At 35.6% G+C, this 20587-nt stretch overlaps 1 protein-coding gene across 8 annotated transcripts in view; it reads right to left on the reverse strand.

Moving 5' to 3' along the window:
• Positions 1-20587, reverse strand: part of DNAJC5B (DnaJ heat shock protein family (Hsp40) member C5 beta) — a 105405-nt gene that overhangs the window by 62247 nt on the left and 22571 nt on the right. For 3 of the 8 annotated variants that reach the window (XM_031946337.1, XM_031946334.1, XM_031946339.1), the window contains exon 2: positions 8902-8990. The exons of 3 other annotated variants lie outside the window; for them this stretch is intronic. The gene's annotated coding sequence lies outside the window, so the exon portion shown is untranslated. Of the gene's footprint in view, positions 1-8868; positions 8991-20587 lie in introns of all 8 variants that reach the window. 2 more of the 8 variants (XM_031946338.1, XM_031946336.1) reach the window with 1 other exon arrangement.

The following is a 20587-nucleotide window of genomic DNA, read 5'->3' on the forward strand; positions in this document are numbered from 1 at the left end:
CTAGCTGTTCAGTCCTTATTTTGCAAATGAGAAAACTGAAGTAGATAGGAGTGATTTTCTCAGGGTTACACATTTACTGCATAATGGCTAGCTTGGAACTCAAGATTTTCCTGCTTCTAGACCTAACAGTCTTATCCACTGAACAACTTAGTTGACTCTATTACTCATACCCTATCTTATGAAGGTTCAGATTTGGGTGAGATCACTTCTGAGTGTTACATGGGTGGAATCAGGGAAGGCTTTTTAGAAAGGAGGTAGCATTGGAATTAGGTCTCAAAGAATGGGTAGGTTTTTAGCATGCAGAGTTAGGGGAGAGGGAAATTCCAGACAAAAAGAGCTATGGGATCAATGAATTGTCCAGAAAACAAGTAATCTGCCCAGAAGATAAGATACATTAGCAATTATCAATGTATGGTCTAGGAACTGAACCCTTTCAGGGGATCCTTGAGGTCAAAATTATTTTCATAATAAGATGTTTTAATTTGGAATATGGTAAAATCAATAACTATAACTCAGATAAAAGCTCTTGGGAGAACAGCCTTAATAATTTTTAAGAGTTTGAGAATCACTGAGATCCATTGTCGTGCAAAGTATAAGACAAAGCTGGGAGGACAGTTGAAGGTTAGACTCTGGAAGTTTTGTGGTGGGAGGATAATGAGCTCAGATAGCCACTGGCTTGGCAACAAGTTGGTAGAGGAAATATTGTGAGCCAGGGAGTGATATGATCAAAGCCCCAAGTAATGGAGATAAACCTATTAGTGAATTAGAGGAAGAAAAACACTAAGGTTGAAGAAACATTTTAGAGGCTGTTTTCTCTAAGCCAGTGGTAATGAGGGAGTAGATCAGAATGGTAGTCGTGGGAGGAGGAAAGCAGACACCGGAAGAAGGTACTGGGGAAGTCGAACTGAAAAGATTTGTTGACTAATTGGATGTGGGAGATGGGTAGGAGTAAAAAATGACTCAGAATTTTCAGGCCTGGGTGATTGGGAACAGTCTGCTTGGGTCAACTAAACCTGAGAGAGGGAAATGCTTCATTTCTTAGCTGATGGCAAGAAAATATGTCCAACATCTATTGTTCTTTATGGTGATACTTTCCACTAAGCTCCTCCAGGTGGGAACTTAAGGGGAAGGAAGAGGCAATCAAGGAGCCAACCAAACATACATTTATTAAGGACCCACTATGTGCTGGGCTCTCTGCAAAGTGTGAGGCAAAATGCTTTTAGACTAATGGAGGAGCTTTAAATCTAATGTGCAAACAGATAAATACAAAAGTGAGTTATAGATTAGCTAAATATGAAATCATTAAAAAGAGGAAAGAATTAAAAATTAAAAGGGATTGGGAAAGTATTCTTATAGAAGGTGAGGACTTAAAGGAAGCCAGGGAGGTCAGGAGTTGAAATGGGAAAAGGAGAGTATTCCAGGCCAGAGAAAATGTTCAGAGTCAAGAGATGGAATATCTTGTTCATGGGACAGCAAGGAGACCATTGTCATTGGATCAAAGAGTATATATCAAGGTATGAGATGAGTTTTTTATTTGTCTCCCCAAGAGGAACCCAAGGTAGCATTCTCCCATTGAACTGTATCTTCTAAATGTCTAATTTTATTTCCAATGAGAATGTTCACTATTGATATTTTAGTTCCAGTGAGAATGTCACTACTGATATGATTGAGGTGCTTCAGTATGTCAACTCACTTTTTAGACGAGGACTCACATTTATAATACTAGTGGTTAAAGTGATAATAATGATTACTTATAATATTTTTAAAAATATTATTCTTTTTTCATAACATGGATTATTGAAACTCTGATTACAGAAACCGGGAGAGAAACAAAACAAAAACGAAAAACCGAGTTGGGAATCAGAGGACTGGGTTAGAATCCCAACTCTACTATATTCTAATATTATGACTTTGAATAAAACCAATATCATTAGAATAATGATAGTAGAAATTAAATCCCTTGAAGCAGGAACTATCTTGCTTTTGCATTTGTTTCCCCAGCTTCTGGCACATACCACTTTGCAAGTGCACTCACCTCCACAATGGTTAGTGATTTCCATCTCTTCAAACTAACCTGTTTCTATATATCTGGGCACAGATTGAAGCCTGTGATGCTGAGAAGAGCATGCTAAATTTGAACTCTATTTCTTTCTACTGAAGTATTGGCCATTATCCTGGACTTTCTGTGAACTCTATTTCATTACAACAAAGAAGCAAATTTCTTTAATCAACAAAAACTTCCTCTTCTTACTAAGCAGGCTTGCATGGCCACCAAGGGCAAAGCTGGGGCTAGTTTTGCCTTCCTTTGTATGCTGGGCACTTAATAACTTGGGAAGCACAGAAAATGCTTAATAAATGCTTATTGATTGGCTTTGAACATAAAGCTATTTGCAAAACACTGTGGGTGAAAGATGTAGTCTTGCCTCACAAATCAGAAAATCAATGGAGGGGAAAATAAATCTGCATAAAATTTAACTTAAGACCCATCTACACTGGCTCATAAGGGCGTTTATAGATGAAATTAAATAAACAGACAAATATGAAACAAATCTGTCAACAATTTACCAAACATCATTTGGTGCAAATGAAATTTACATTCACCATAGCTAGATTCTAATACCTTCATTCATTATGGTCATATGGCATATGAGGGAGTAGAAGTAGTACTAATAAAAAAGACTGGAAGAATTGTTTAATCAGACAAAGCATACCCAGAAGTGTTGAAGAAAAAATCTAAAACTAGAGGTGTCACAAATTTGAATGCTCTGAAAGACAGATTTTCAGCATTTTTGAAAAAGGGAAATCTAATGAACCACTAGGAAGAAAAAAGCATGCTAGATTTTTTTTTTACCAAAATGTGGTGAGAGAACATAATTAATTACCTATTTATATACCTACTTTCTCATCTTTATAAAAATCCTTATGAAAATAAGATTCCTTGATGAAATATAAGAAGGAATAAGTCTACTTTAGGGAATAATTTTTACAGGAGGTCACATTCTCATACAAATGCTTGAAAAGTGTAGAGAAGACAAGAGTGTTCTATGTTTTTTGTTTGTTTGTGTTTTTTTAAGTATTTGGTTTAGTAGAACGAAAACATAAGTCTTAAAGGCTTTCTTCCAATAAAATTTTTCCAGTGCATAATTTAAGATAATATAAGATTGCTTAATAGATGCAACTACAGAGATAAATTTGTTCAGCAATCATTTGATTATCAATATCAAGGGAAGCATAAAACAGATATTTTATGAACATTCCGAATCTTTTAATTCCAAGCCTTATAATGACATTATGTAATAGGTAAGTAATGGAATACCATGATATTAGTTTCATAAAACATTCACTAGTGTCATAGTGGATATCCAAATGGAAGTGGCATTCCATGTAGATGGGGGAATCCCTCTAGATGGTCTAATTTGTCTCTGTGTTAATTATATCAAGCCCCCAAGAATGATGGAATCTCTTTAATGAACATTCAAAGGAAATCAATGTAACAATCCAAACAAAAAGAACCAAATAGATGGAGAATTGTATATTACTACAACAATGACAAACAGTTCAATAGATAGTCCTTTGAGTTAGTCTATCAGCATATATATATATATATATATATATATATATATATATATATATATATATTTTAGACAAGTACTGCTGTAGACAAAGAAAAGAGTTCAGAACTGAACTGGAGGAAAAAATGAAATTATCATTCATAATCATCATCACTTTTCTATTTTTCTCACTCTGTTGGAATATAAATTTCTTGAAAGCAGGGACTATCTCATTTTTACATTTGGATTCTCTTTAGTTTGAGTATAATAAGCACTTAAATGATTTTTTTCTATTCACTTATTGAAAAAATTCACTTTTCATAAGCTTAAGCTCCTCTGAGAATTTCCACATCTTTTAATTCCAAGCCTCATAATGAAATTAGGTGGTATTAAGTAATGGAATGCCATGATATTAGTTTCATAAAACCTCAGAACTTCACAGTTAGTAGGGACTTCCCAAGTCTTCTGATATAATATAAATATAGTAGGGACCTCTCAAGTCTTCTGGTATGATATATAACTGAACAGGAGAATCTTTTATACAACACCCCAGGCAAGTGGTCATGAAGTCTCTGCCTGAAATCCTTTAGTCTGCCAGAGATATTTAAGCATATCAAGTGATTTGAAGAGAATTGAGAGAGGAAATCTTAAATTTTTAAAAATTAAAGTTTTTTCATTTTCCAAACATATGCATGAATTAACCCTTACAAAACCTTGCATTCCAATCCGCGCCCCCCCCCCCTTCTTCCTACCCTTACCCTAGATGGCAGGTAATCCAATATACGTTAAACATGATAATAAGATATGTTAAATCCAATATATGCATACATATTCATACAATTATCTTTCTGCACAAGAACAATCAAAAAGGAAAAAAAAATTAGAAATGCAAGCAAACAACAACAAAAAGGCTGAAAATGCTGTGTTGTGATCCACACTCAGTTCCCATAGCCCTCTCTCTGGGTTAGATGGCTCTCTTCATTCCAAAATCATTGAAACTGGGAGAGGAAATCTTTAAAAGACAAGGACAACTTTCAAGTGATCTGATTTTATAAAGATCCTCTCTAGGACCCAGCCAAGAAATATATTACAACTCACTAATGATTGTGTCACAGAGCAAAGGAACTTTCAGGCCCAGGGAGGGGATGAGCAGTATGGTGAAGAACAGGATATTGAAATCCCCTCATGCCAGTGAATCAAGTCCAACAGAATCTTCTTCGAGGGTTATGCATTGAGAAAGGGGAACGGAGAAGCATAGGGAGCAATGTCCCCTCCTTATGAGGACCCCCACTTCCTGTTATTTAAAAAATAACTTATTTGGTTGAAGTTTTTTTTCCAGCTCTCCTCAATCTGTCTTTTATCCATATTCACAATCCCACCCTGAATTCGAACCTTTTGCCTGGACTGCTACTATAGCTGTTTCCTGACTGGCTTCAATTTATTTTCTTCTCTAATCTGTATTGCATTTGTTGTTATTTAGTTAAGTTCAGCTTCTTTCTGCATTTGGGGTTTTCTTGACAAAGACACTGGAATGATTTGCCATCTCCTTATCATTTTGCAGATGGGGATACAGAGGCAAACAGATTAAGTGACTTGTCCAGAATCACACAGCTAGTTAGTATCCAGACCTGGCACTCTATCCACCGTGCTACTTAACTACTCCAATCTGTATTACACAGATATAATTTATATTTTATAATTTAGTTGGGAAGACAACATATGTATTTTAAAAATACTTAGACATATAAGGTAACATATAGATGGTTTAATGAGTGGTATCATCATTATGTTTTTAGGGGTCAATGAAAGGAGAAATAATTTTGAGCTGGGTCACTAAGAGAAGGAAATAGGAAGGGAAAGACCCAAGAAAAAGGAGAGAGTGCCTTCCTTGCAAATACCCATGTTTTGAGATTTTTCAGAGGTTAGAAGCTAGTTTTTGTTTCTCTCCAAACATCTTTCTCTTATTCAGTAGAGCTCTACTTCTTAATGTATCCCATCTAAATTATAACTCAATATCATGATCAAAATTGTTTTAAAAAATTAATCTTAGATTTAGACCTGGAACAGTGCAGATTTGACTATTTTATATAATCTTACTGCCCTCTGGTGGTCACAAATAAACTTATTCTAAATCTTTGAGATTTGTTTTCAATTTTTCTGACTATAAAACATCCTTCAATTCAGTTTCATTCCATTAAATTTGATAAACATTTATTAAGCCTTTACTATGTTTGATTTCATATGGATGCTGAATTTTACTTGAGTGCACTGCTTCTCCCACCCCACACCATGCACAAACACCCATCTCTGTCCCCAAATAGTTTTGTTTCATAGTTATTTCTGTAACACTATTTCTGTAACACTAAAGTCTTACAAGACATTATGGAACATTATGGAGTGATTTTAAATTTTTGTTTACAGAAGTACCAGGATTTTTGGTTAAAAATAAAACATTCTTTAAAAAATAAAATCATAAACTATTACAACTGGGAAGGAAGTTATTCCAGAGCCCTGTTAATTTTATCTTCACCAATCACTTTTCTATCTGTCTCCTTTCCATTCACACATCTGTGATCATAAGTCAGGCCTTCATCGTCTTTCACCTGAGTTATTACCACAACCTCTGAATTTGTGTCCCTGGCTTAATCCTGTCCAATCCATTCTCTACACGCCTGCCATATTGATATCTTAAATTGCAGGTCTGACCTTGTTGCTTCCTTGCTCAAGAAGTTTTGATAGCTGCCAATTGTCTCAGAAATGAAATTTGAATTCCTCAGGCCTTTAATATCCTTTACAATCTGCTTCCAACTTATTTTTTCCAAATTGATTCCACAATTAGTCCTCCTCAGACATTCTATAGTTTATCCATATTGTTCTACTTGATGTTCCTCATGCACCACAGTTCATTTCCCCTCCATACTTTTGCATAGTATACCCTACATGCCCATAATGTTGTCCTTTCTTCCTCATAGAATCTCTAGCTTCTTCATCAGTGGCTTAGAGACTATTCCCTATAGACTACTTTTCCCAATTCTTATATCAGTGGTCTTTCCCAACCCTCCCCCAAATATTTTTTATTTATTCAATGTACATTTTATATATATTTCTCTAAGTCCATGTTTGTCCCAGGAGAATAGAAGCTCCTGGAGGAGAAGTACTATTTTTTAAATCTTATCTCCATATCCCCAGGTCCTAGCATAGTGAACATTAATATATTATATTAATTTAAGCATTCAGTGATTATATTTAATTGAATTTTACAAGTGAGGAAATTGTGAGGATCAGAGTAACATAGTGTAATACCCAAATTCAGAGGATGGATTGTGACAGAACCAGGCTTAGAACTCAGAACTCCTACCTCCCAGGCCAGTGCTCTTTCCATCATAGATCACTGCTACAAATTCTGATTCAAATTATGTAAAACAAAACAGGAATTGTGTTACTTAACAGATTCAAAGTATTTTTCATTTAATAATAACACCTTACATTTATTTAGCACTTTACAGTTTATATTGTCATAGATGTTGAATTTCATCAAATAACCCTGAGAATTAAGCGATCTTTTCCTCATTTTATGATAAGTATAAACTGAGCCTCAGGAAATTTAGCTACATTGCTAGTTGTATAGCCTTGGGCAAAATCACTTGTATTTTCTGGACCTCAATTTCCTCATTTATAATAAGGTGAGAATTGGACAAGATTATTCCAGTTGTCCCTTTCCATTTAAAATTTATAAATCACAGAAGCAATATGAGAACCTAATATTTCCATTAAACTATGCTTTGCTATTTTGCTCGGTTGTTTCAGTCCAACTTTTGGTGATTCCATTTTTGCATTTTCTTGGAAAATGTACTGGAGTAGTTTGCCATTTCTTTCTCTAGCTCATTTTATAGAAAAGGACACTGAGGCAGAATGAAGTGATTTGCCTAGGGTCACATAGCTAGTAAATGCCTTACAATGCATTTGAACTCAGGTCTTCCTGACTCTAGGTCCAGTTCTCTATGTACTAGGATGGCTAGGTACCTTATGTTATGATATAAAACAGAATTTAGAGACCAAATTTCCAAGAATTACAAAATCAAAATAGCAGTATCTCTGGAGCCTAGTTTAAAATCCTGCTTCTTCCACTGCCCCTGTGATCTTGGGAAAGCCATCTAATTTAATTACTTTGGGTCTCATTTTCCTTCTCTGAAAAAGAGATTTCCAAGAGGGCCTCTAAATTTCCTTTCAGTTTCAGCTGCATGATCCCATGATCTTATCCTTCATATGCTTATTATCACTGCTCCCTTCTAGGAGTGAGTCCCAGATTGAATGGTGAAATCACTGCCCAAAGTCATTGAGCTCATTAGTGGCAAACCTAGTCTAACTAGTGTCCTCCTGACTCGGTTTAATGCAGATTGTACTCCGTCAGGCAATTCTTTTGTTGCTTATTCCAAGCTTGGCCTCTAGGGTGTGGTATTTTTTTAGTAATGAGTCTATGACTTCGCAAGACTTTGTAAAACATTTCCTTCCAGCTATGGGGCAAAAAACACAGTGGATTAGAAATACAGATTGAGACATACATTTTCATATATGAGCAATGAGTTGATTTGCTTGGCTTTCCTGTAATTATTTGTTTTAAGAGAGTTCTGTGATGAGTTGCAGAAGAATCAGTAGGATATGAGTGTTTTTTTTTTTAATACTATAACAAATTTGTAATAAGTCTATCACCTCTGTATTTCTGTTCCCAATATCATAGCAGCTGTATTTATGACTCTTTATATTAATTAAAGGGTAACAGAAAAGAGAAAAATGGGGAAAGGACACCATCAAGGCTTGATGCATTTCTGAATTTCTGGCTTTTTGTTGTTGTTTGTTTGTTTTGTTTTGTTTTAGATTTTAAAATACCCCATTTGAACATTTTAATTTTTTTTTTAATCAGCCTTAGGTTGGACCAAGACCTCTAAACTTATTAGAACTGGGAAAGGATAGGAAATAAAAGTCAGGGGAAAACCTACCTCACTGACAGCCACTCTAAGGGGGCTTAGATTTGGAAAATTCCCTTAGTGTAGCTAAAACAAATGTTAGCAAACATAGGTGTGTCTAGAGGCAATCTTATGTGAATTCCCTCCAGCTGTTGGATGAACTGTTTTTGTGGTAAACAAATTATATGAACCAAAGTTCACATCCTTCCCCTAAAAACCCAATAAAAACTGTATAATACTCTTAGCACTTTCTGAAATTTGCTTTGATTCATATTAACCTGAATTTTAAAAAACCAAATGTAAAAATTCGTTTCTGGATTCTCCATGTTAACTAACATGTAAGGAAAGCTTACTCAGAGTCAACTTCTAAAGGTTCTCTGTATCACCTTTCACTTGTCCATTTTTCCTTTTATTATGGGATTCTTCTGAGATCATCATGTCTACTCTGCTGATAAGATCAGAGATGTTTTTCTCTCTGGGAAGATAGGGAGATGAAGGAAGGGAAAGCAAGTAAGGTTAAGAGAATGCATATGTAATTTTAACTTAGAGATTAGAATTCATTTGACCATTCTAATTCAGTTCGTTTAATTTGTCAAAAGAAGCCTGCCATCCATGGAATTCCCCTACTCCACTATGAAAAAATTCTTGCTACCACATAGAGAAATGAAGCATTCACATAGTCCTTTATGTCAGAAGATGTTTTCTCACATATTAAAGACCTGTGATTTTTTTAAAAACTAATTTGAACCTAGATCTTCTGATCCTAAGTCCAATGTGCTATTTATTGTGTCACACTGTTTCTCATGCATATGAGATATTAAAAAAATGAATAAACAGCTCCCAGAACAAAAATGCTCATAGAAAACCACAGAACTGTTCAATTCTTTCTATAACTAAACAAGAAACTCAGTTATAATACCCCAAAAGGAGTCATCTTCCCTTTTCTTGAGAACCGTTTGTGAAAGAGAGCCCACTATATTCCAAAATATTCCATTCAACTCTTATATAGTTTTCATTTTCAAAAAGTATTCCCTTTCATCAAAGAAATTAGAAAATAAAGCTATCTTTATAAATATGGGTATTTATTTGTTCATTTGACTATATTAATTTGAAGAAAGAAGAGTCAGTTAATCCTAAGAGGGTGTTATAAAAACCAAATAAAATAATGTATGAAATATGCTTTGTTAATCTTAAAATGTTATGTAAATAAGAACTAATATTCTTAGCAATGCAGTGATCCAAGGCAATCTCAAAGGACTCATAGAGAAGTACACTATTTGCCTCCAGAGAAAGAATTGGTATTGCCCCCAAAAGATAGAAGTATGCTATTTTTTACCTTGTCTTTTTTCACTTGAGTCTTCTTGCACAAAATAACTAACATGAAAATTTTTTACATGATTGCACACCTATAACCTTTGTCAAATTGCTTACTATCTCAGAGAGGGAGCAGAGAAAGAAAGGGAGGGATAGAATCTGGAACCAAAACTTTTTTAAAAAGTTAAAATAATTATTTTAACATGTAACTATGGGAAAATATTACTTAAAAAATAAAAATAAGTGTGAGCTGAATCTGCTTCTTTGCAACTTCAACTAGTCCATCCTGGTTCTGCCCTCTTAGGCTGAGGAGAAATTATTAGCTCTCTTCCACATGACAACTTGGAGATAGTTATCATGTCCCCATTTCTTCAGGCCAAACATCCATAATCCCTTCAAATAATCCTTGTATGTATGGAGTCATCCTAAGACCTTCCACCATTAGTACTCGGTAATAGTCACTTTCTAGCTCATTGCCTTTAGAATCAAATATAAACTTCTGTTTGGCCTTTACATTCTTCCACAATCTGTTCTCAGCTTAGCTGTCCAACCCTAGATATTATTATCCTTGTCATAACATTGCCTTCTAATCACAGTCTTCTACTAGCTGTTTTTCACATATAGCACTTCATTTTCCATCTAGGTAGTTTTGGGTTGGCTATATTCCCGACCTAGGATGTACTTCTTCCCCATCTCTACCTCTTGGAATCTCATTGTTTCCATGCTCGGCTCAAGTCCCACAAGTCCCACAAGTCTTGGTCTCTCTAGGTGCTTCCTCCCAAATAACTTGTTTCATATATAAATATATGCATGTATATGTATATATTCATACATGTATATATATATATATATCCCTAGAATCTAGCCATACATATCTGGCATATAGAAAAAAATAATGCTTATCAATTTATTTTTGTCAATAAAAAGTATGTTCATATATTATTTCATCAAACTCTGCATAAGCAGATACTTAATATTTTCTAAATTACACATCCACACCCCATTCATCAAACAATACCGTGCCACTGAAGAAGCAGACTTTTATCTACCATTCCTTGTTGCATCTGTTGTCACTGTATGTGGCTTCCCCTTAACACCTGTTTCTGAGCAGTTCCTGTTGCTTCTATTTTTAAAAGTGACTTGATAGTTAATGGTACCTTCCCTACAAAGATACTTTTCACCTGTATGAACTGCCTTGAAATTCAGATTTCTTGTTTTTTTTTTTCAGTTATGTCTTTATGACCCTGCTTGTTGTTTGTTGTTGGATTTTTTTTTTTTTTGGCAAAAATAATGGAGTGCATTATTTCCTTCCCCAGCTCATTTTATGATGAAGAAATGGAGGCAAATAGCAATAAGTTTTGCCCAGAGTTACACAGTTAGTAAATATCTGAGGTCAGATTTGAACTTAGGAAGATGAACCATTCTGACTCCAAACCCTTTATTATATTCACTATTTCACTTAGTCACTTCAAATAAAATGATAAAAAGAATATGAAAGTCATGTTACTCATTATTAATAATATAAATGAAAGAAAGACACAGGACTTTAGTAACCAATAGTAATTTCATAGAATTGGTGACAAGAATGCCTCTTCTTTTTTTGTTAGAGAGATCTTGAACCATAGGTATGGAATAATGTGTACATTGTCAGATATATACAATAAGCTGATTTGTTTAATTCTATTTTGTCACAAAGGAGGGCTCTATTGGGAGGAGAGAGGAGTAAGTGTTAAATTGAGAACAAATGAGTTTCCTAAAAAAAAAAAAAAACTAGTACAGCTTCCTCCAAAATTAGAGAGTATAATAACTTGTAAGTTATATGATGGAAAAAACAAAGATTTGTGATCAGGAACTTTTCTATGAATTGGCTAGGCCACCTTAAACAAGTCACTCTACCCCATCTGTAAAATGTGAAGGTGACATTAGATTATATCAGTCCAATAGCTCCTAAAATACTTGTGGACCCATGCAAAAGGTAGTTTCCCTGGGCACATGATGAATGAAATTGCTTCCAAAAGAATATGCTGAAAAGAAAAAGCTTTGAAACTTTTGCTTTAGGGATCAAATTTTAAAGTCAGGAAACTTTAGAAACAATAGTGAAAGATGAGGTGGAACCAATTGGAGTGCTAAGTCACTGGTACCCACACCCTGACATGTTTGCTAGCTTGCCATGAGGTTAATCTCTACTCAGCTGCTGATAGAAATGGGGAATAAGGAGCCATGTGTTTGCCATACCAGGAGGATCAAGCAAAAGAAGGAAGGTCCCAGTTTGTTGCCTAGGTGAATCAGCAGGCAACACCTACTTGCAGCACTCTTGATTTATGACCTCTGGAGGTAAGTTTTAGGCCAACTACTACAGACAGAATTTTGGGAGGAGTTGGACAGGATTGAACTCGTTCACTGAAACATCTTGGGGAATTCTTGTTGGCTCAAAGGAAAAGTAATCATTGTTCTATACTATGGTCTGTATCAGATTCACAGGATCATAAAACATCTTTTCCAAACATTTCATTTTGCAGATGAGGAATCTTAGACCCAAGATTTGCCCAAGATCACAGAGGTAGTAAATAGCAGAGATTGGATTTAAATCTAGAACTTCAAACTAAAAACCAAGTATTTGCTAGACCATGCTACCACTATCCCTGAAATCCCCAACATCCTGGCTTGCTCATTTGTGTTACTCATTCTCCAGGACAAAGAGAATAGAGAATCCACCAGTTTTGTCATGTCCCACACAATCTACCAACAGGATGATATTTTGCTGCTGTCTGCAAGAATTGTCATAAATGAGCAGGACCAGGAGATCATTATATACTTCAACAACAATACTATATGATGACCAGTTCTGATGGACCAGGCCATCCTCAGCAACGAGATCAACCAAATCATTTCCAATGGAGCAGTAATGAACTGAACCAGCTATGCCCAGAGAAAGAACTCTGGGAGATGACTAAAAACCATTACATTGAATTCCCAATCCCTATATTTATGCCTACCTGCATTTTTTATTTCCTTCACAAGCTAATTGTACAATATTTCAGAGTCTGATTCTTTTTGTACAGCAGAATAACGTTTTGGTCATGTATACTTATTGTGTATCTAATTTATATTTTAATGTACTTAACATCTACTGGTCATCCTGCCCTGGGGGAGGGGGTGGGGGGTAAGAGGTGAAAAATTGGAACAAGAGGTTTGGCAATTGTTAATGCTGTAAAGTTACCCATGCATATATCCTGTAAATAAAAGGCTATTAAATAAAAAAATAAATAAAATTAAATTAAAAAAAAAAGAATTAAGTCATAAGAATCTCATCCCCTCCACTTCATTCCTTACCATCAATCAAATCCAGCAGCATTTATTAATTGCCATCAATATAGCTGTTCCTACAATATAACTGCTCCCCTGAAGCTCTCCTCCTTGAAGAGTAGTCTTTTGGGAAATATAGCTGCGGGTTTGTTACCAGAAAGATGTCAGTATTACAGATTTTGCTACTTCCCTTGGATCACATGGTGACAAGGAGAGAAAAGACCCTAAGGTGGGAGACTTGTGAGGGAAAGAGATTTCCAAATAGGTGTGTGTGTATGTATACCTATTAAGAAATTCCTTCATGGCTCTTTTCAACAATGAGATGAAGAGAGCCAGAGAGAGGACTGTGGGAACCAAGTGTGGATTATAACAGCATTTTCACTCTTTTTGTTGTTGTTTGCTTGCATTTTGTTTTCTTTCCTTTTTTTTTCATTTTTTGATCTGATTTTTCTTGTGCAGAAAGATAATTGTATAAGTATGTATACATATGTTGGATTTAACATATTTTTTACCATGCTTAACATATATTGGATTATTTGCCATCTAGGGGAGGGGAGGAATTTGGAACACAAGGTTTTCCAAGGGTCAATGTTGAAAAAGTATCCATACATATGTTTTAAAAATAAAAAGCTTTAGTTAAAAAAAAAAAAAAGAAGTTCCTTTTAAGCTATTAAAATAACAATTTCAAGTACAAATCAAATGCAAAGGTTTCATAGTCCTCAAAGTGTAGTGAAAAGATGGCACACTAACATACAGTTGATTTGGTAATTGTTTGTGATCCATATTTGCTAATTCAACTATTTTGGAAAGCAATATGGAGGAAATGAATGGTTAAAAAAAATGACTTTAGATGTCTATAACCCAGAAATTCCACTCATTGTTAGGCATATGGTCCACTAGGTGTACAGAGGATAAAGTGCCAGGTCTGGATTAATCTTATTGAGTTCAAATTTGGCCACAGACAATTAGCTGTGTTACTTTGGAAGTCACTTCACCCTTTTTGCCTCAGTTCCTTATCTGTAAAATGATCTGGAGAAGAAAATGTCAAATCATTCCAGTGTTTTTGCCAAGAAAACCCCAAATGGAGTCATAAAGAGCTGGATATGACCAAATAATGACATGAGAAAGGAATACAGATAGATAGATAAGACAGACAGATAGATAAAACAGGCAGACAGACAGATAAGATAGATAGATAGATGTTCCCCTAACTCATCAATAGGTCTGAAGTCTGTCAGTTATCCTCAATCTGGTTTAACCCACTTACTGAGATAATTTCCTGGGGTGTGGCGGTTGTACATGCTACAGCTTCTTGAAGTCCTAGGTGAGAGTTGGTTGAATCAAGTGACTACCAAAGGTGGTTGAGCAGTTTTGAAAAGGACTTACATCAGATGTACTAATCCTTCTGAACACCGTGTGTGTGTGTGTGTGTGTGTGTGTGTGTGTGTGTGGGTGTGGGTGTGGGTGTGTGGGTGTGTGTGTATGTGTGGGTGTGTAAGCCTCTGTATGTGTAAGTACCTAAATAGAGGCAAATAGGCCCAGGTTGGAAAAAAAAAACAGAGGAGGAGGAAGAGGGGAAGAAAGAAGAGGAGGAGGAGGAAGAAGAAGAAGGGGAAGGGAGAGGAGGAATAAAAAAAATCATAAAAGCAAAGGAATTACCAAAGAAAAGTTCTCTTTCTTTGTCAAGGATAATCCCTCCAATTGTGTCATTGATCCCATCTTTTTCCATTTTATCCAAAACTTTGTTCTATCAGTCATTTTCTTTTATGCATTTTAAATGTTTCTTTCTCTATACAAATATACTCATCTCGTCAATTTTTATTAAAAAAAAATAGAAATTTATCCTTCTCCATCCAGTTGTCCTCCAATTTGAGTAGAGAAATGGTGGCAGAAACAAGATTGTAAGGAGTGGAAGTAAAAATGGATGGTGAGGAAGTAGAATATTGGATAAAGACTTTTTTTTTTTAACATGCCTTTGACAATTAAGGGGAAATCTTTACCCAATGTTCCTTCTTCCTCGCTACCTACTTCTTCCTTAAGGTTACCCATGTAACTTATTGCCAAGACCTCCTTATTGCCAAATACAATGCTTTTTTCTCAGTCTTCATTCTCCTTGATATCTATATGATACTTGACATTATTAATTTGACTCTGCAAAACTTGACACCTATACAGCGAGACCGCCAGTCCCAGGCCATGTTTCACATTCTATCCATACTCCAAGCTATTGGACTTTGCCATCTCCACAGCCACCATATGCACATCTTTCTCCTTCACTCTCTCCCCAGGACCCACTTTTGAGCTCTGGAGTCTTACTCAAATTAGTCCTTCCATTGATTCTAGAAAGTGAGAAAGAAATCAACTCTTCTCTAGTTTCATTTCCATTCCTGTGACTTCCCAAACCAAAACACCCTTTCATGTCCACAGCTGCTTTATATAAATTGGCTTCTCCACTAGAATGCAAAACTTCTTGAGGATTGTCTTGATTTTGTATTTGTGTTCCCAGTGTTGGGCACAAAGTAGGACTTAATGTAGAGGGCAGGTACTCTGAAAAGGTATACTTAAGATTCAGTATGATTGATGTAATCTTACAATAAGAAATTAACTCAGTGGAATTGATGAGATAATGGTTCCCTAGTGACAGAATGATTGGCTTATACTCAGTATGATGAATTGATGTAATTGTAATAGTATTTAAGAGGTCAGAGTCAGACCAAAATCAGAGACTGAGATGTGCAGACTGCTGACTGGCTGATTCTGCTGGCGCAGATTGGGAGACTGAAGGAGACAAAAAGACTTTGAACTTTATTCCTGACTAGTCTCGAAGTGATTATGTTCTGCTGAGACCAAGGCTTAGTTCGGAGGACCTTCAGAAAGCTATCCAGAACATTACATCTTAATATGTTTTTCACGCATTCATTCATTCACTAATTATTCCAAGCTTGCTTCAAAAACACCACACTCTTCTGTTTTTCTTCATACCTCTCTAGAATCACTCTTTATCTTATTTGCTGAGTATTCATCCTCTTCTGAACATCTTAAAAGTAGTTTTTTCAAAAAAGATTTAGTCATTGATTCTCCTCTTTTTTCTCTCTGTACTTTCCTCCCTTCTCAATCTCATTAAATTCATTAGATTATGAACTCCTCTAGAGCAGAGGCTGTCTTTTTCCTCTCTGTATCCTGGATGCTTATCATAGTCCCTGCCTGTCACATAGCAGACACTTAAGATTGATTTATTGATTGATTTACTGCCATGGTTTTACCTGTTGTCTCTGAAAACAACTCCTTCATAAAATGGCCTAACATCTCTAACTACACATCTTACCAATATACCAAACTAAACATGTTCAAAACTGAAATCTAAAACACATCCTATCAATATATCAAACTAAACATATCCAAAATCAAAGTTTCACTTAACTTCTGTCCTACTTTTATTATTTCTGTCACTGAAACTCATTTACTCCAGGGAATCCAGAATAGTGATAATGTTTTCAGTAGAAGTAGAAAAATTTCAAAAAAGGACAAGTTGGGGGAAAGATCTTGAGTTTCAGATATGTTGAGTTTGAAGTGCTAACAAAATATTTTGGTGTTGGTATCGGTCAGATAGCTGACACAGCTGGCGATGACAGAAATGACACAGGTGATATATAGACTTAGAAGTAATCTTCAGAAAAATGATATTTCAACCATGGGAGTTTATGAGGTCATCAAAAATGGGGAGAGAAGTGAGCTTTGGGGTACAACCACTTATGGGGCAGGAACATGATGGTGATTCATCAAAGGGTACTAATAAGAAATCATCAGATAGGTAAGAAGAGAATCAGGGGAGAACAATGTCAGAGAGACTAAAGGGAAAAAAGAGGATATAAAAAGAAAAGAGTGATTAAAAGTTCCAAAGGATTTAGAGAGATCAAGAAGGATAAATACAGATTTAGAAATTAAGAGGTCATTCATGAAAATAGTTTCTATCAAATAGTAGAGTGGGAAGCTAGACTGCAAGGAGTTAACAAGTGAGCAAGAGGTTAAGTAAGTTGAGGCAACACATGTGGATGACATTTTTTAGGAATTTCTGAAAGGGAGAAGAAATAGATTGATAGCTTGAAGGAATGGAGGATCAAGTGAAAGTTTGTTAAGGATGAAGAAAACTTGGGCATATTTGTAGACAGTGGTAAAAGAGCCAGTAGATAAGTTGAAGATGGGCAAGAAAGAGAAGGAATAATGGAAAAAATAAATGTTTTAGGGAGATAAGAATGTTTGGATTAGGATCAAGAGCACAACTGGATAAGAAGGGGCCGATTCTTCTTAGAAATTGGAGAAAAGGAAAAGAGAATGTGGGATGATATTTTGGAGTGGGCAGTATGGGAAAAACAGGAGCTCCCAGTGAATAGTCATAAATTTCTCAGCAGAAATCCTTTGTTAAAGCATAGGGAGCTTGAAAAAGAGCAAAGGAGATTTAGATTAGCTGCTTCAGTGATGGCTAAATAGAGAAAAGAATCAATGACGGAGACTTAGGCCATAGACCATGGAAGAAATAATCTGGGAAGGAAGCAGGGGAGGAGAAAATGTATTCTGAGGATACAGGAAAATTAAAACCAGAGTCAATAGGTGGAGAAGTCAAAGAATGTGACACAAAAACAAAGCAAGTCATCAACATTCAAACAAAAGTTATTTCTAGGGTGGGAATTGAGAAATAGAGCCAAAGAACACATATCAAAGAATAACAAGATGGAATCAAAAGCATTGGCCAATTAGAGGAATTATTTTATTATCTCAGGAGGAAGAAATCATATTAATGGTTTTTGACTTTCTGCAAGGAGAACTAAGAAATAGATACTGTGCTATCTTCTTCACTTCCTTCTCTCTCTGGGTATCTTTTCTAACCACTATCCCATACTGCAGAAACTCCTACTCTGAAACCCTGAAGTCCTAATAAGTGACTGCTCTGAAAGAACCACAGTTTCAAGATGGGCCTTAATAATATTTTACTTTACTTACACCTCTTTGGAGATCATCAAGTCCCCTTTGCTCCCCAACCCTTATTTTTCTAGATTCTTTATGTTTGGGTTACCTTCTGCCATTAGAATATAAACTCCTTGAGGGTAGAAACTGTTTATTTTTTTGTAGTTGTATCACCAGTGGTGTTTAATAATTTTCTCTCTCTCTCCTCTCTCTCTCTCTCTCTCTCTCTCTCTCTCTCTCTCTCTCTCTCTCTCTCTCTCTTGATATATCTATCAATCTGAAGTGTGACATCCTGCAAAGACTCATCAAAATCATTGCAATGAGGTAACTATATGGTGCAGTGGATACAGCACTGTTCTTAGTGAGAAGAACCTAAGTTCAAATCCAGCCCCAGACACTTAATGCTTCTGTGATCCTAGGCAAGTCACTTAACCCCAACTGCCTCACCAAAAATAAAACAAACAAAATGAATCATTGCTTTCTCCCCATTTTTGTCATTAACATGGGAACAAATGTTACAACTAGAAGAAATCTGGATTTCTACTGACTTGGATGTTCTGAGTAAAACACTGATGAATTTTCAAGCAAAGAAGTATAACTAGGTTGTGTGCATATATAGATAATCTAAGACAGAGGCATCTATATGGGAGTCAGCAGAGACTTGCTTGTGAGAGAATTCATTCTGTATTCCCCTATTACGTAAGTAAGTGAAGCATCTTTCCACTGGATGCTACCTCTTTAAAACTACTAGTATGGGGCAATTTTTTTTCAACTGTATTCAGGGATAACTATGCACCATGCACTGGACTGAGTATGGAGAGAAGATCTACTTTCCCTCCCCCAACTTCCATGCCATTTTTGGTCCTAGTACTTGAGTCAAGTCTGTTTCATTTGTCCTTCTAGCTTCTAGGCACAGTCAGTGAAATCTCACAGTGACCTTGGAGCCAGGATTCTAGACTAGTTACTGCCAGCCCAGAAGAAAAATCCCTTCAAAGTCAGGATGCCAGAACTCAATCAGTGGGGAAGGGAGGAAGGAGTGTGATTTATACTTGGAAGTTGGTGGTGTTATGCTATAAAGGGAGTGAGTTAAGCTATGAAGCTAATATCCCTCTCTTCCCCATAATCTGAGTGGTTATTGCTACCTCTTCAGTGGTTTGGAGAGAATGTAAACTTTTGAAGTAAATACTCCTTTTGTAAAAATTAATCTGGCTATTAAATAGTTAAATGAAACTGGTATTCTAGGGAACCCCTAAAATTGGAACAACAATTGGTGGGGACTTGAGTTAATGAAAGAGACTACTCACTCTGAATCACTTTAAAGATGTTAGAAAACTCTGGGAAAGGGGTTAAATATAACATACCTGAGGCCTAAGCAGTGGGGGCCAAAAAATCACTATTAAAGCTGGCATTTTTATTTTTTTAAAAGTTGAAACCCATAATTCTGGGAGAGAAAGAAAGTGAAGGGAAGCAAACAAATGATATCAAAGAAAAGGATATGATATGTGGTCTAAAATTGATGATACAAGAACAATAGATATCTACCAAGGTATCTTTTAAAGAACAGGAATAATTTTTGTAAGAAATGCATTGATCTAATCAAGAGTTTTAAATTGAATTTTGAAAATGAAAATGATAGGAAAGAAGTTCAAGAAAGCCTCTATCAAAACAAGAAGTTATAGAGAACAACTGTCTGGACCTCATGACTACAACAGATTCAGGAGTGCCATTCGTTAGTAGCAGCCCTTGAACCCAAGAAGCACAAAGCAACATGGGCATGCAAAAGTAGTCATTGTCAGTAATGAATCTTGTCTCTTGATTTCTACTGGGACTAATTCCTAAATGTCTTGATTTCTTGGCTCTAGTTCCTTTTATTGCTATTTACTACCTTCCTTATCAGACATTCTTACTCAATTTCCCCTTTTCTACACAGCTATAACAATCTTTAAATATAACTCAGTTTCCAGAAAAAAACCATTGCTCTTATTAGATGAGTTAACATCCTCCAAGATATCTTAGAGTGATTGAACTGCGACTCTATTCTCTTCATTTCACAAAAGGAATACATAGAAAGGAGAACAATGGTGGAGAGGACACCAAAAGAGAAAATAACAGGGAAAAGCATCAGAGACAAAACATAAGACCTTATATGTCTGTATTAAAATGCCTAGAATATGAATAATAAAGTAAAAGTGAAAGGTGAATACAAAAAAAAGAAGTAAATATAACTTCAGAGTTGTTATCACCAAGACTTGGTGGAATGGAACTAGTTTTCCTTCACTGGAGGTGTTTAAATAAATGTTGGTTGACCTCTAGCTTGGAAGATTGTTAAAGGAAAATTTTTGTATGGGAACTTATAGGTAGCAATACGTGACCTTAGAAATAATTGATTTAGTTAGAAAATATCTTTGGGGTAATTTAATCCAACCCCCTACTCTTCCAGAAGAGGAAACTCAGTCTCAAGTAATGAGTGAGAGTTACAATTTTAACCCT

The sequence above is a fragment of the Sarcophilus harrisii genome, chromosome 1, assembly GCF_902635505.1.
Source record: "Sarcophilus harrisii chromosome 1, mSarHar1.11, whole genome shotgun sequence".
Taxonomy (NCBI): Eukaryota; Metazoa; Chordata; class Mammalia; order Dasyuromorphia; family Dasyuridae; genus Sarcophilus; species Sarcophilus harrisii.